Genomic DNA, 17,638 nt, shown 5'->3' with positions numbered 1-17,638 from the left:
GTGAAGCGACAGGCTTTGCACCTTACCAGGTGCATTGCATTCCATCATTCATTTTTTCTCGTTCGGCTCCTCATCACTGTTATTGTGGTCTGGCGGTGAGAAAACGGAGACAGACAGTAAGAAGATGACCTTCTTTTCCTCGTATTTGAATGTCACTGAGAGGAATCTCTAGAGAGCTGACATTTCTCTGTGTAAACGCCAAAACCTCAATAGTTAGTCTGCATATTTGGCCAGTCCGCCATGCTCTCGCTGGGAATAGCCTAGTTCTTCTTTTAAATCTTGCCCAGAAAAAGGTGGGAGGCCTTTCGTCTGTATAGCAGCTGAGAAGGGAGAGTATCATTAGATTTCAAATTTTAGTGCAGTTCATTACTTAGGCTTGTATGAGGTCAACAACTTTGCATCCTTACTCCCCCCACCCAACTCCCCCCACCCTTTACCCCCCTTTTGCATGGTAAATGGACTCACAGACTCAAAAATAAATTGCACCCTACAAGAAAAGAGTGTCTGTGCGACCCGCAAGGGTTTGCCCCCGGGAAATTGTCTGGCCTGGCCTGGGCTGGAAAACAGATGTTTGTTTGTTGATTATTTGTGTCCCCAGTGTGTATATGGAGGCAGCCGAGTTCAGGGTGGGGCCGAATGCAGGGCTCAGACGAAGCCCAGCGTAGGAGGCTTTGCCCCGTGTTGGTTGTCTGAACAGGTGTCTCCGAGCTTCAGCCCTGCATAGCTGGCATTCCCAGGGTTTTGTTCCTGGCGTGGAGGGTCACTGAGTAGGGAGGAGGGAGGTGTGGGAACTAAGAATGCTATGCGCACAAGACTCAAATCCCAGACTTCATCTAAGCAACCTGCTGATTGAGACAAATGTTTCCTATCATTGCAACAGCCTACCTTGCGTTGGTGAGAAACCTGTCAACAAAATGTTGCACTGTTCATGGCCAGGGACAAAGCTGAGACTTGGCTTCTGTAACTACTTGTCAACAGCAAGGCTATTTTCTTGGGGCTTAAGGGAGGATCGGATACAGTGGTTTAAGACTTCGAATCCAAGCATTAATTTGGATCATTATCAGCTCACTCAGAATCACTATTGCCTTGTCTGAGGTTTTTAAACCTGTTTTAAAGTGTCACTACATCATTGATCTTAGATGTTACGCAAGCAGCATGCAATCACTCTTCTCATTTTGTCTGCCTTGATTACAACAATTTGAAATTTGTGTTCCTACAGGAGTGTACTCTTTCTGAAGTTGAAGAGAATCTAAAGACTAAAGCAACCAGAGAATGTAAAGTGACTTAATAGTGACTGTGTTTCAGCAGCATTAGCTCATAGTGAGTTCTGTGCCTCCTCATCAGGCTCTGGTCTCTGAGCACTGCCTCCTGACATTTTGAGATGAACCTACTTTACTACCAGCCATTGCTAAACTTGGCATCATATGAAATATGAATACAAGTATTTTGTTGCCGTAGCTTAATCCACTTATATGAAGTCTGTAGCCAGACATTAAAACGTTTTTCATACTGCATATTTCTCCAATTTCTTCAGTGTCAGATTTATGCATGATTACACTTGAGCAGAGGGTTGGATTCCTTGTTGTAAAATTGACCACTAGAAAGTGATAAGATTATATATAGAGATGCACCGATCAACTGGCCAGGGACTGGAATTGGCCAGTTTTCAGCGTGCTTGGCCCAGACTGAAGACCAGCCGTCCAGTCTTCTGTATCTCTGATTCTAAGCTGGTCCGTTGTACTCATGCGCCACAGGTCACTACGCACAGCGGTGCAGCCAATTACGTTGCAGCTGCATGCTAACAAGTTCTTCACCAGCATCCTCTCCTGGCTTTTCTTGGTATGAGCAGTGAAAAGACCAAAGCAATTATGAAAATTATGGAATTCATGACCCTGTATGATCAGCTGATCTCCATAGTTGAGAATCGAGGCGTCAGAAATCTGGTAAATTATCTTTCTAAGCATACTGTAAAATAATATAAGTAACTGACATTTCTTTTGTTATATAAATCTGTTGCGCCTGCTTTAGTTTGGTAAAATGAAATATGTCAGATAAAGTTGGATATACAGCTCATTTTCAGTTAATCGTTATTTGTTGCTCTTTCCAATTGCTTTGAGAGGAAAATGCAAATTTTAATAATTTCTTTTATCATGAAAGTAAAATTTTGCATTGAAGAAAATTTGATTTTTGTTTGAAAATTGCAGCCGGCAAAAATTGGTATCGTCAGGTTACAGAAAAATGGAAATCAGAATTGGCCTAGAAAACTGCAGTCACTGCACCTCTGATTATGTAAGCAAACCTTCAGAAACCAGAAGAACAAATTTACCGTGAGTGTAAGAGATCAGAGATCAGAGTGAGCGCTCTGATTTGGTTTAATGCTGACTGTAGAAGTCATTGTTATGGTTCTGTTGAATTTAGCAGCATACAACATACGTCCTTTTACCCACTGATACATCAGTCCTTCCATCTATTTGCTCATCCATTCATCTAACTGTTCTTTTATTCATTCTTTTACTCATCCAGCCACCTGTTTTTCCATCGTTCCGTTCATCCATCCACCCTGCTGTCCATGCATAATCACCATCCATGGTATCACTAATCTGAGTTGCAAGTCCACAGTGGACTTGTGAGCCTCCTGCTGCCCTGATGCAAAGATTAAAGTGATGTACTTGGTGGGGGCCTGGCAGGTTCAGTGTTGATGAGCATCACCAGCAGTGATGCTGTGTTGTTTTGTCCCTTGCCCGGCCTATAGAGGCATAGGGTTTCCCTCAGCACCTCACAAACCTCTTTAACTCTGTGGAGGAATGAGCCACTAAGCAGATACCAGCCACCAGACACCTGCTTTGGCTTCAGTGTAGTCCGGCTCCAATGCAGTTCTCGCCGTGCAGACATGCTGCCTTCCTGACACACTGTAGAGAATGCCGAGAGGCTAAGTGAACAGCGGTAACATTAATAAATGTACTGCGCGTGGCAAAACAACTCCTACTCTGAACCCTCTGGGAGAAGTTAAAGTTATAATGTTTTACGGCACGAGTGGTTGGAAAATGTGGTGTGTTGTTATGGGACACTATTTTACTCCAGCTTAAACTATTAGAAGCTCCACTTACAAAGTACAGTGGTCTTCTTATTCAGATATATGTGTAGCCTAACTCTAGTGGTGAGCTTTGGGCTAACAGGAACTGCTGCAATTTGTTGCAGTGGGAATACTACACAAAATGCCTTGATCTTAATCTTGCAAATGAGATGTTCACCAGTTTTTGTAAGTAGAAACACTGCTGAATGGCTGCACATTCAAGAGGAGACATAATGTACGTCTGCAACAGCTTGTAGCCAATTTGCCAGCCACCGGTGAGGGCTATAGCCTTACATAGCGAGGCAGTGGGTCCACTTGACTGACAACAAGCTTATTTGTGAAATGCTGTTTTATTTATGAGGGTTTTCCATGCATGGCCCCTGCCTAGTATTACTATGCCTGTCCCCCTTATGGCACCCCTGTGAATAATTCAACAGAGTTGGTCTGAACAGAATCAAAATAGGCCAAAGTGGGTACTTGCTTGGGACACTGTCCAGTAAATCACAACAACCGCTGAGCATTTGTGTAGCTGTGGTTAGTATTTGTGTTATTATTGTGGACTTTAGGCTTTCTCTGAAGTATTGTCAAGTATGCAAACAAGTGCATTACAGCTGAAGGTAAGGCACTGGTCAATATATCACTCACCATGTGTCAGTGTTATGGTGCTATATTAATGAACCATATGGTTTCACTGTTAAGGTATCCTGTGTTGATATTTGGAGTGCTCGGTGAGCTTGGTTACCATATACTGGCAGTCCTTTGACATGTTTTCCTTCCTTGCCTTGATCTCTGAAGATGACAGCAACAGAAACTTGACCCGGCATGCGGCATAAGATACTGAGACTGTAATTCATCTGAGGGTAATGAGACCACGGTTATGTTGTAACGCACACAGTACAAGCTGATGTCACCACCATCTGCTCCTTTCTTGCTGTGAGTGTTTGTTTGTATCAAATGACAGCTACAAGCTTTTTCTCTCACAAACAGTGCAATTTTTGTCAACATGATTTGTAACAGCTGTGGGGTCTTTAGGGGAAGGTCACTGTAAAAGTAATATAACAGGAGAGGAACTGAACCCCATTTGAACCTTAAGAACGGCCTGTGCTTTTTCTGTGCTGTCCTGTGGTCAGGCTTTGACCACATTACTCGTCTTGGCCTCCTAGCTACGGCAATGTAAGCACTGATCAAACATGATAAGGGGAGAAAAGGGCAGATGGTCCAGAGTTGCTTACCTCTCTGATTACATTCTCCCTGTAAATCTAACGTCATTTAACAACGTTTACTGTGGGATGGCTGCATTCAGTTAAACCATGTCTCAAGATACCTGTTCCCCCACTGACGTGATTGCAGTGTACCCACTGATTTGTTAAAACAGGACTGTGACAGTGCTTGGGGTCATGTAGAGGCCTAGAATAATGCAGATTAGTCTAAGAGGGTTTTCTTTTAGTTGGCATGGACTCCGTCCAGACAGCAGCACTGGTTTTCACTGGCTAAATCCCCCCTTTGTGCATGGGGTGTCTCAAGTAGTGTCAGCTGTAGCTCTGTACTCTTGTGGCTGTGTCTCCTGTCCCTTCCTGCTGGCTACTGGTCCCCTGAGGCTGAGTTGTCATTTGCCTGTTAACATTTCTAATTTGCCTCTCGACTGCCCTCAAAGGCACGTAAAGGTTTGGTTGGCAAAAGGAGCCCTGTGTGCATGTGTGTGTCAATGCATGCTTTTGTCTCTGAACTTGAAAGCATGTTCTCAAGCTTCTGTGTGTTTGTGTGCGTGTATCGGACAGGCTTTCAATTTTCTTTAGTCCACTTGGCTCAGTCTCTTGTCTGTTCCCTTGTTGCTCATTGAGTGCAATTACAATGATTTAACTGTGAATACCCCTTTACAGCAACCTATTAGAACCATTAACTATGCAGTCGTCGCTCTTTGATGGCTTAGCCCACGTGATTAAACTATTCGATCTGGATGATGGCAGACAAGGGGATAGGATTATGAGCTACCTGAGCCAATGGGACTCTGTGTGCTATACTCTGTGGTCTGTTTGTCATGTAAGTTACTTTATTTAAAATTTAACAGTATCCCCATTAGCTCATGTTAGCCATTACTTATGTCAGCCAACAGACAAGTCCAGTATCTAAGTAATTCAGTTTTAACTTTCTTTTCATAGGATGGCATCATGGCAACAAAGTCACCCACCATTACATGACTTGCGATGGTATGGTGAGGCTTAATAAAGGCACGATAGTATCAACTTGAACAAGCTGTGTCAAAGAGGCTTATGTAACTTTTGAAAGAAGAAATAGCACATTGTCCCTCTCATAAAGGGGTGAAAATGAGATGATGAGATGACCTTCCTACAGTGGACATTTTGCCTTACTTAACAGGAAAAGCGCAGGTGTTACTAAAAATATTAATGACAGCTCTGGTCTATTCTAGTCCAACTCAGTTAAGATAATGTGTTCATTTACGGTATTGAGACTATAAAACTGAAGCGGATGAATGCAGTTCGGCCAACTGTAATGTTTACACCTGTTTAACACCACCATTTTCTTGTCACCATGTATTTTTGTTAACACCAACATCTAGTAGCAGCGCTTTCCGTGCCTGCTAACCAGTTTCCGGGGGAAAACTGAGGAATGGTTGATTTCAGCAAGTAGCTCATTTGGGTGTCTTTAGTGTCCTCAGAAACATCTGTTGTGCTGTTTATGCATTTCTCATGTTGTCGTTTACTTGTGTTTGTGTTTGATTTGCTGTTGGTGCTTCTTTCAAATGTGACTTATGCGTTGTTGAATCGGTCAAGACCTTTTCCTCATATTGCTTGATTTTTTAACTTTTTGCCTGTCTGTGCTATTTAAAGTTGTGGTGTGATGGGCTCTTCCAGACACTGAACCTGAACATTCTGCTTGCTTTTTTAAGTTAGGTAGCATTTACCAGTTTTCAGTTTATGATAATCAGTTTTGCCACAACAGACGTGAAATGTCCAAAACAAAACCAGTGTGTATAGCTACCATAATTTGAGCTTCACGTTGCTATAGATGTAATTTTGTATTTGCCTGTTATTTAAGAAGCATCTTAAGATTCAAACAGCTGTAATCTTTCTCTGCTCATATTGTACCCTCATATCAAAGAATAGACTTCTCTGCTGACATATTCTTTAGTTCACCACTAATTGCTAAGTAACCTTATGGGAATGCCTTTGAGTGGAGGTTTTTGGCTCTGGTGAAATGAAAGTGTGATATTTATAGCTTGTTTTGGATTGTCGAACGTTGATAACAGAGGCCATGTGGTGTTTATGCAGCAGTGTGTGTAGGAGTAGTAGTCACTTTGTAATGGCTGTGTCTGCAACATAATGCAGTTTGTACTGTTGGTTTTGATTTGAATAGAGTTTGAATAGATGGGCTCTGTAGGGTGGAGCTTGGGTTTGGTTCAATGGGTCGCAGTTTGTTTGTAGTGCATAGTACAATATGTTAAAGTTCTGCTGTACATGTCACTGGATAACTCGAAACCTACAGCAGATGTGATGCAATGTTTTTACTTCATTTCAAAGTCACTAAGCGGTAGAAGTAACAAGACATCCACTGTGATAAATTAAAGACAAATAATCATTGAAGTAATAGTCTAGTGATGGTTCCTGAAACTGAAGTTTAAATGTCTTTTTGACGGAGTCAGGTGCATGAGATTACCAACACCAATAATTACCAACATGCTGTCAGTTTCTTTGTTCTCTTCCATACCCAGACTCTTGCAGTTGATCAGTACAATGGCTCTTGTAATGCTTTTTCTGTCCACCCAGCTTCATCTCTTACTTCCGGGGTCGCTGGCACCAGATAGAAACAAAGCAGCTCTTTCTTTTGAAGTCTTCCCTTCAGTGGCTGGATGCTAATCTGACTGACCATCAGCAGCTTCTGTCATGGTCAGGCAAAGGCAGATACAGAGAGAAAGCACTGAGATAGATAGCAAAGGAGGGGTGGCATGGAGGGTGATGACTGGAGCTTTTGGCATCTGGTGAACAGAGGAGTATTGTGTGCCAGTGGGCCATTGTGAAACAGACTGCTTCTTTACAGGATGGAAGTGGTGTTAAAGCTTCAGAAACTTGTGAGGAAGATCTGCCAGGAATGTGTTCAGCAGCAGTCCACCTGAGAACAAGATGCCCTCTACCAGTGGACTGTAAAAGTTGGTCTCATGTGTGATATCATCATTGAGCAAGGTTAATATAGGAACACTAGTCACAGTGTCAATAGTGGTTGCAGAGTTAAGGATGGTGTAAAAAATGCAGTAAAAAAGGCTTACATTACATTATTACAAATAGAAAGAAACACATCTCTTTACCTTATCAGTAAGAAATCATTTGTGGCATTTTTTTGTCCAGTTATCAATGTTACCACCACCAGAGAGAAAGTAACACAGATATGTGTGCATTACAAATCTTGCAAATGTCAAAACAAACCCGGAGATGAAACACTGTATGAAAACGTAAACAGTAGATCCCTTGTGCCGGATTACTTTATAATGCTTCTCAACTAGTCTCTGTAGTTCTCACCACAGTGCACTTTCTATTCCAAACAAACGCCACAGCACCTGGTTTTGCTGACAAGCACAACTTCAGCCAGAAGGAGGAACTAATAAACAGTGAGAACAGCTTGTGAAGTGTTTAGAATAAAAATACACAGACTCTTGGGTTGTGGTGGCTGAGGGCTGAGCACCCCTGACATACGACTTTAGGTGGTAAGCTTCGGCCTCTGTATGTTAGTACACCTCAGGTTTTTGTCAAGGTTGATCCCAGTTTGAAAAGCCGTGTGAGACAGTCTTCCTGTAGGAGTACAATGAAGTGCCCTCTCTGGTATGCTGGTGCTTGAATTCTCCCATTACCAACAGCCTAGACTTGTATCTGCCTGGATTAATTTGTACACTATAATCCACTTGACAAATCATCAGCCATGTAGTTGTATACTCCTTGTTCCCAAGGTGTCGGTTTATTGGGATGGCAGATCATAACTGAGGAGACATTCATGAATTCTACACAGTTTGCATTCTCCAGCAGTAACATTTGCATTCCTGTAAAGGCACAGGAATGACGTAAATTGGAGCATCTTTACCTGGTAAGGGAGTCTCATCTGACACCAAATGATGCCTCATGGAGAAAGCTCCAGTTTGTAAACACAGTAATTCTCAGCAGGGAATTAAAAACCTCAGTATCTATTTTAGAACACTCCACACTGGCTGACACATGCAGGCATTGCCAAAAATGAAGCCACTAGTGAAAAAGAGATGATTTGAATCACAAAAAATGTTGAGAAAAAGTTAGTGTCGAGCCCTGTGGATTCCAATAACCTCTCATACCACAGCACTGAAGATCTAAGTTTTCCTGACAGTGATGAGTCTTCAACAGGGTTGAAGGGGAAAGCTGGTAAATGTGTCCTCAACAAATGGATGTGTCTAAGCAACTGTGACAGAAATGCTTGCTGTTTAGGGTGAGTGTGTGTGTATGTAAATCTGTGTGTGTATATGTATGTGTGTATTGGGCTATATTTGCAGAGTGTGTGGTTAAGGGTCAGTTCGCCATGTCCTGTCAGTCACATCGGTGGCATCTTTTGCACTCTGTTTGTTTTATGGCCTTGTAGTTAGCCAAAAAAATCTGTTTTTAGGGATCAATTAAACACATTAACTGAAAAGCAATGACTAATTTTTTTTTCCACTATATACACTATATACTATTTAACATTCCGTACTGATACACACAATTTCATCTTTGTCATTTGTTTGAAGGTCAGCAAAGCCTAGTAAGGTCTGGAAAATACTTTAGTAGGTCTATGTGATTTAGACAGCTGCAGAAATGAATGGGTTGTTGTGTAATGAGGTAGTGTTTCACTGTGTGGAACCATTCACAGAAATAAGGATTATCACTGGCAGCGCTGGCCATCCCTGTCACACCCGTCCTGTGTGTGTGTGTGCATGCAAAAGTAGTCTATTTGCCTTTGTATATTGGGGTTGCATTTTAATTGTCAAAAATAATTTCAGCAAGATGTGTGTGTGTATGTCCACTGGTTACAGCGAAGTTTTGCAGATTGCTTCATTTCTCAGCATTATCTCATTCTCGCTGATGATAGCAGCCAGGTACTCCTCCACTGACTTGCTAAGGATATTTTCTCAGCCAGTCATGAGGTTATTTCCAAGAATATGTTATCCAAAAAAAGTCAAGAAGTATCAATGTGTTACAGAGATCACTGCTTCCTATTTGCACACTCGTATCAGGGAAATGTGGATTGGAAATGTATTTGTGAATTCATATTTTTATACCTGATGTATTCATACAACAGTGACCTTTTAGCTTTTATCAGGCTGGTTCTCTCTCCTCTGTTGGCGAGCTGATTAGTTCCAGTCTGAGAGAGTTTATTTAGCATTTGCGAAGTTCATGAACTAGGCAGTTCCCTCCTGAGTCACTAGGTTCCCAGTTAGGCCCAAAAGTGGTTTCAGTAATATAAGGCTTCTGCGCTGTAAAAGGTCAAGAAAACCAGGGACGCAGTAACAACATTCATTCTGGTTGCACCGGTGACTAAAATGACTCCTTAAATTTCATAGGAAACCAAACAAGGCAAACTGAAGAGGTGTTAAAACACCATGCAGTTTGGTAATGTATGATTCTGTTCTGTTGTTCACTTCTGTATAACTTAACCTAATTAAACGTTTTAAGAGTAAAAATCAGCTATCGAAATCGGAAAATTGCTTTTATGCCGTTTTTCATTAATGCATTATAAAAAGTCCATGGAAGAATTTGAAAAAAAATGAGAGATGGTTTTGCTTCTTCTTCTTTTAGTTTTTTTAAGTGACTTATGTTCAATAGGAGATGAACACACATTCAAGTAATATACCTTTGGTATGTTACTTAAATGTGTGTTAATATCCCTTTGGTATCAGCTCTTTCTGCCTTGAGAGAGAAGACGAAACTTATGACATCCCATGCCATCCCATACCATGTTTTTACATTAAACCTTGCTATATGTGAGCTTTGGGAAGACTCATCTTTTATTCTTTTATTCAGTCATTTAGAAAGTTTCATGTTTTACTCCAGGCCTAGCAAACTGCTTTGCAATGTCTCCAATTTCACTGACAAAAGCAGCAGTGAGATGACAGGGAAGCTTTGGTAGGAAGTGATACCTCTCCACTGAAGTGGAGGAGGAAGTACTGGCTGTGTGTGTGTGTGTGTGTGTGTGTGTGTGTGTGAGAGAGAGAGACAAGTGGAGATAAGAGTGAGTGAGTGATGTTGGTGGCAGGGAAATTTGATGAATTGGTGCGTGTGGGATTTTCTTCCTCTGGTGTGTGTGTATGTTGTTATCAGGCTGCTGACAGGTGCTGCTTAGCCACTTATAAAGGCTGTTATAGACAGTTGGGATCATTATTGTCCAGGCAAAATGTCTTTCAACTCGGGCAATGCACCAACATCTAATGGAGCACAATGCTGAAAGGAATTGGAAGCAATTGCCTCAATTACAGGAAGAGTGAATCTGAAACTCAAATTCAAGCAGAATCACACACACATTCAGTCCCTTGATGACCCTTTTCAGTGCATTGTTTGGCCGTCACTTCAGGCCCCATGATATTTAAATGAGGTGAGTCACATTTAGAGTTTGGGGCACCCTTGATGATACTCAAAAGAGGTATTGTTCTTTGCGCCGCCTCCCTATTTTATGTCTGCTCTCTTTTTCCTAGCAACCAGAGCCCATGCAAAATGATAAGGGGTACCGGGAAATGGGCTTACACACACCCTTATGTTCACTCTAATATGTCCATGTACCGCATAGTGGGGTGAAGGAATGTGTTAATTGATGGAGCCAACTGAGAGATAAAGGAGGAGGGCCTCTCACACAATAAGTGAGCACACAGAGAATCATCTCTGGGTTTTATACTTAATCATCCTGTCATCTCTTCCCTGTTCCCTGCTTCAGGTGAATTCATCACACCAACACTTAACCAGCGACAGGGAGCAGCTGAGCTATCTTACTGCACGTAAACCCGATACTGCTGTTTGTCTTTCTCCTTTCTCAGAGTCTCACTGCTGATTGCATTTAATAACTCGCCCATTGTTGGTTTGGTTCTCATTCTGAGGAGTGAGGAATGACCATCAGAAAGTGAGTCAATTGAAACACAGGAAAGAAAGGCTTATGATGAAGCATGCATGTTTTCATTTGAGTGAAGCTCTCAGTAGTCCAACTATGAGAAATTTCACTTCTTCAAGTGCCCAGTTCTGCTTGTTGATGTATTTAAGTAATTTAGGTTTACAACTGAAAGGCTTATTGTGACATGAGGACCACCGACCAAATACAAATTGAAGAATTAACACGCTCATGACAGAATGACCACATTGCTGTCATAAAGAGAGGCAATAATGGATATAATAAAGCAATTTTGCAGTCCCTTTTCTTAAGATGTCACAGTGTTGCTTTTGTTTAAATTCACAAAGAAAAAAGAAACTTGAGATGGAAGCACACACCCTGTGTATGTTCTCACTTCATCTCACCTGGCCAGTTGCTGCTAAAGCGTGCAGGCTTGTTGGAGTGTCAGTTTCAGAAAGTTACGAAAACTTTTCAATGTGAGAAGGGTGTGGATGGAAGGGGATTTTAGGAAGCAATCCAACAGACTCTTCATTTTGAAACTTACAGATGCCTTAAGCAATTTTGGTTTTCCTTTATTATGTTTTGCAGTGAAGACAAACATTTTAGTCATGATTGGTGGCTGTTTTGAGTGAGTCATGGTTGGGGAAGAGATGGGTGACTGAGGACCCAAGTGTCACAATTTGGGCTCCAAAATAGTTAAGACACTTCAGAAACCTTAAAGGATTGTTGTTTATTCTCAAGAGGTCAGCACACACAGGATGTTACTGATGTTGTTTTGTGACAACAGAAGGTAGTTTGTCTAATGTAATAAGTGTCCCTGCATGCCATATTATGCCATATTAAGCCATGGAATGAATGAATCTCATTTCCTCATTCTCTTAGAAAGTTAAGGCTTCAGGGCTTTTTATCCCATAGTAGACCGTGCAAATCACAACTAAAACATTTTTGTGGCCATTCTAACACATTGCAGACAGGCCTGTTTTCACAAGTCATTGCTTGAACTATCTTACTCTGGTTCCAAAAGGATTATGAACTGGTTTTTCACAGAGTGCACAAAACTTGTACAAACGTGCCGATGCCTTTTGTCTGAAATCAGATCCATCAAATGTGTTGTGGAGCTGGATAGATGTTCAGATCACGTTATAATCCTCTTTTCTTGCTCCGTCAGGCTCTGCCGAGCCTCTGCTTGACACTCATTTGATCAAGAGTCAGGAGGGCAGGAATCTGCGGCCAGACAGGGGCACACACATACAGAGTCACAGCGATGCTATAAAACCCATCATCATTTTTGCTTACCCTCTTTACCCTGCCACTCTACTGTAGAACTCCTCTGACTCTAGAAACAGACCCCGGTCTTGTCACGAAGCCCTCCTCATCGCCTCGCCAATCGTTTAGCTGGAGGGAGACAGCCTGGACATCTTTACGTTTTACTGTGGGACACATTTGGGTCTTTTCTACACCTTCAGAGTAGAAGAGAAGCAATGCAAGGGCGATGCCAGGATTAGCCTGAGCTCCTGTTGCAGTTGGCGCCGCTTCATACAGCGATTGTGTATGAGTTTTCGAGTACATGCACGTCTAATCACGGGGAAAATCAGAGTTTAACGACTTTGTAATGGGTCTCTATCAAGGCGAGCGATCAGGCTGAAGGAGATTTGTTAAGGCCAAAGGCTTGGCACCCCTTTGCCCTTGTGCACCCAGGACACACACACACACACACACACACACACACACACACACGGTATTACCCTGCAGGCTGACCTGTGATCTCTGACACTCTATTATGGCTGCTGTCACCATGCCAGGGGACGCAACGATGATACTTCTGTACTGACAGCATGCCGTGTGTGTGTGTGTGTGTGTGTGAGAGAGAGAGAGAGAGAGAGAGAGGGGGACTGCTTTGCTCTGCTCTGCTGTGGAAAATGCTGTTTTGCAGTTTGAAGTCAACTCAAGGTCAGGCTGTGTGTCTTTGCGGATTATGAGTCTGAGTTGTCAGGATCGATTCTATTGATCCATCCCATCTTCTCACAGATGTGTGTGTTTGTGATCATGTCCAACCTCTCTAGGGATAATAAAATCATGACAGTGTGATGTGCTGAAAGGATTATGAGAAGTATTCCCACACTGTCCTACACAGACACTTAGCCTCGTTTGACACTGTCTCATTCACTGTGTGAATAAAGTTTCCAAGTACTGTTTTAAGGTCGCCAGAATTTTAAACTTTGATCTTTTACCAGTATATAAAATGTTACTTAATATTTATTTTGACATGCACACCAAATAATAATAATAATAACAATAAAAATAAAAATAAATAACAGTCCACAGACTGTGCTGGTACAGAAAGTGCATACCAGCACATTTGTAATAATGTTAATATGTGGGTAGCTTAACAATATGAATGAAAACATAAATCCGTTTGTTATAGCTTCAGCACTTTCAATAGTATTAAAAACAGCTTTTGTGTAGTTTTTAAACACAAAAAAGATTGTATATTAGAATGTTGTCACAAACAAACAGTTAGATCTTTACATGACTTATCTGCCAGTCAAAACATGGATGGATGAATGGATGGAAGGTATCTCATCATTGCAGGGTGTATTTACTGTATACCAGTTTTTAAGTGAGTGCCTTTGCTTTGGCCGTCTGTCTTCCCGCCTCCGCTCTGTGTCAGCTTGTGGTTGCTGGCGGCTCTGGTGCCAGTCTGGTGCTGCGCTGACCGTGGCAGCCTGGCCGACAGCTGCCTTGTTGCACCCAGAGGAGCAGCTTTAATGCAAAGCTGACCACACACTATCATCACCTTTCTCCGTCTGCTCCATCAGACTTTCTCCATTTGGTGAGAAGTGAGCATCAACAAAGTTACAGCTGACTCCTTAAGCATGTTTGTTTTGTAAACAGTCTCGCTGTACATGATTAGCAAGTTTCAATTTGTACAACAAGGGCATTAGCATTGCCTGCGGTCACTGCAGTCTGCATAATTAACAGGTTAGCCTCCCAGCCGCTACAGAACGAGAGAACACTTGATCTGGTGAAAATGAATTTTTATTTTGCAGACAAGTCATCAAAAAAGAGGGCAGTCAAGTACTCTGAGGTAGCATGGAGGAAAGTGTGTATCTTTATATTTAAGTCTTCATTTTGTGTGGAATATTAATGCTTTAAAACAGGGATGCAGGATACTATACTCATCCAGGGATGCAGGATGATATGCCAAATCAAACCAGTCCACCATTAAGTGGATTGGATTATTGACCATGATGTGACAGATCCATGCTTAATAGTTTGAGTCCCACACAGTAAGGATGGATGAGTGAAACTCAGAGCACTGCTGTTGGATTGGTGCATCTTCAGTTTAAAACACCAACAGCTTTCAGCCTCATCATGGCTATCTTCCTGCCAGCAGTTATCTTGTAGGGGAAGGTGTTTGTTTTTCCTACTTTCCTCAGTTAATGATGGAGGGTCTTGCCATGTGTTTCTGCTTACAGTGCAGGTTGTGTAGGTTGCATGCATATACACTTGAGCTTGCTGTTTGTCATCGGGGTCAGTGTGGGGCTCAGCTGGTGATTGCTGCAGCCCATCTGTCCTCCCGTCTTGTGTGTCCCCGGTCAGGGTCAGGTCTGGGTCACTTCGAGGACTTACTTCACTACTCTCTAGGGGAACATAATGTCCACTCAAAGCGCGTAATGGACAAGTGAAGAAAAGGGGGCAGAATGGTAGAGACTTCATCTGCTGGGTGTGAAGGAGAAAAGAAAGGTGTGTTTGTTTGACCGGAGAGTCTGAGAGTTTAACACAAACCCTGGTCTGTGAGGAGGAGATTGGAGTGGCATTGTCCCTGTCCAGTCCCAAAGGTCTACTGTGATAAGCAATTATTTTTTCTGCTTTTTAACCGTAGCCAGGAAACCAAGGCTTTGATATTTCCTTTAAGGCCCAGATGCACCAGTATTGCTATATATTGGAATCTTCTCCACCTCACGCTGACAATTCTTTTTGCTGGGAAACGAGCACGAACACATGTAGGAAATGGATAACCTTGATTTTTTTTTTTTTTTTTCTTCTGAGTGTGATTTAAATGGCAACAGTAAAGTTTTCTCACCAAATGGTCTAAGTACATGAGAGGACAGGCAGCACTGGGCATGTGTTGCACTTTGTGGAAACTCCCTGGGATAACATTGGTATTCAGCAAAACTCTCTCACTGTCTTTTTTAACTCCCTTATTCACAGACACAGACATCATTTAAACCTGCCCCCTTTTCATAACAGCTTCTTAACAGGCCTTGACTGTCTTTGGGCTCTGTGTGGGAGAGTGAGGGAGTGTGATTGAGGACGAGGCAGCATTGATTATGCTCAGTGGTTTGGAATTCTCCTGCCAGAGTGAGTAACAGTGCGGATGGGAGAGCTGTCACCCTGGCTGATTTACACCTGTAGTTTGTGTCCTGGGCAGGAGGAAGGAGGCGCAGGGCATGACTGTGCCCTGTGTGTGAACGCCTCAAGGAAGCTTAACTCTGGTGGCTGGCATGGTGGTTTGGATGAAGAATGTGGTATATAAAGGGCTGTTACTGTGTAGCAAAAACACATTACATCCTGTTTTTGAGGAGGTTGTGAATAGGCTTTCTTTGCCTTTTTGTGAGGAAAGCCACTGGACAATCACAAATATGACTATAATGATTACATCTTTCCCTCTTCTGCCTGATGCATCTGACTCTCATTTTGCATAAACTGTTTTTGAAATGAATACTGAGCGTGGAGTAAAGTTCTGATTAAGCTGCATTATTCCAAAATTCCTTAATTATTTAGAATCCAGTATCTGTTCTGATTTGAATGGACACATCCTCAGTGCAGGGCATTTGTTTGCCCCTCTGAAGTCCGTTATCTGGCACAAATGATGCAACATCACCAGCTGGGTGGCATCTAATAATTGTTTGTTTTCTATCATAAGCAGCTTAGCACCAGGATTATCAGTCGCTACAAGTGATGTTTTTGTGCCACAGCAGGAGGGATGTGGCATGCGTCTTATTTTGTAAGCTGAAACATGAAGGTTAACTCATTATTCCCTCTCAGTCTCACGTCTTTGTCTCCGCTCAGAGGAGGCTGGAGCACCTGTGCTGCTGGTGGAGCAGGGCGTGGCTCTTTCTGATTACTTTTCAGTGTCCGCAATAGTGAAAACACTGTTTAAACACCTGTGTGGTGCAGGTGAAGGACAAAGACGGATTGACATTATGCTTGTGAATCATAATTAGTGTGGAAAAGCAGTTTCAAATCTGATTTTAGAATTTAGTCTATTTAAATATGTACACTTTTAAGGGATGTATTAGATATAATGTGGATTAACAAAATAAAATTCCTGTTTTTGACTGCTAGTTTTGTTATCTGGTATCTGATGCATGTGAATGTCTTGCTGCTTTTGGGACTGACTCTGATCCTCACTTATTTTAAACCTCAAAATAACTCACTGAGTATGAAGGGTTGTGCTAGTAGCTCAGGTCCCAAAATATCACTTAAATGTTTATGTTTCCATCTCCTCTGATAGCATGTACAGCATGTACAGTGCCTATAAAAAGTGTTCACCCCTTTGGATGTTTTCCCCTATTGTTGCATTTATAATCAATGTCAATACAGTTTGGCTTTTTTTCACAAAAATGTACAAAAAAACCTTATTGAAAACAAAATTTCTACAAAGTAATGTCAATTAAATAAAAATATGTAATGTACAATAAGTGATCGCATAAATATTCGCCCGTTTTAAAGTGACAGACTGAAATCTGTTTTCACTTTAACATTTAAGAGTTTGTGTGTGTGTGTATAGATTTTTGTCAAAAACAAAAGCCAAATTATAATGGCTATAATTCAGTCTATAAAAGCAATAAAAGGGGAAAACAACCAAGGGATGAATCCTTTTCAAAGGCACTGTATATTTGGGTCTTCATAAGTGTAACCTAACTGGGTATCCAACTTTGGCCCTCTCCGTCCACTCTCCGGCTTTCCTGAGGTCCTAGCTGTGCCACCTGAGCTCCAATAAACTTCCCCTTTCCCTGTTTTCCCCGGGGCAGAGCCGATCTCATACAGAGGAGTCAGAACTATGGCTACACATCAAATTTCTTAAGAAACAGCCACCATATGATCTTAAAATCCTATTCCATTCCATGGGCAGGTTGTTGTGTGGGTGCCAGCAGCACCTCTCTGATATCTGTACAAATATAGCTCAATAAGCTCTTCTAATTATTAAAAAATGGTCATCAGTGTGCTTGCAGTGAGCTTTGTAACTGTCACACATGGCAAATACTCAATGTTGTTTAATCTTTATTTACATAATCTTTGATCAAATATTTACTTTTGTTTATTTAGATAAAGTTTTAAAGCCTGTTTGCACTTAGACAACATTTAGCATTTTTTAAAGTTTTAATGTTTTCGAAAAGTTTGGCTTCTTTTGTAGCTGCACACTCCGGTGTGACACCTGTAGAGCTCAAACAG

At 41.8% G+C, this 17,638-nt stretch overlaps 1 protein-coding gene across 1 annotated transcript in view; it reads left to right on the top strand.

Moving 5' to 3' along the window:
- mpp7a (MAGUK p55 scaffold protein 7a) overlaps positions 1 to 17,638 on the top strand; it is a 124,267-nt gene that overhangs the window by 1,286 nt on the left and 105,343 nt on the right. The gene's annotated exons all lie outside the window — the stretch shown is intronic.

The sequence above is a fragment of the Scatophagus argus genome, chromosome 18 (genome assembly GCF_020382885.2).
Source record: "Scatophagus argus isolate fScaArg1 chromosome 18, fScaArg1.pri, whole genome shotgun sequence".
NCBI lineage: Eukaryota > Metazoa > Chordata > Actinopteri > Scatophagidae > Scatophagus > Scatophagus argus.
Note: the sequence above shows the minus strand (reverse complement) of the source record. Positions and strands in the feature narration are given on the sequence as shown.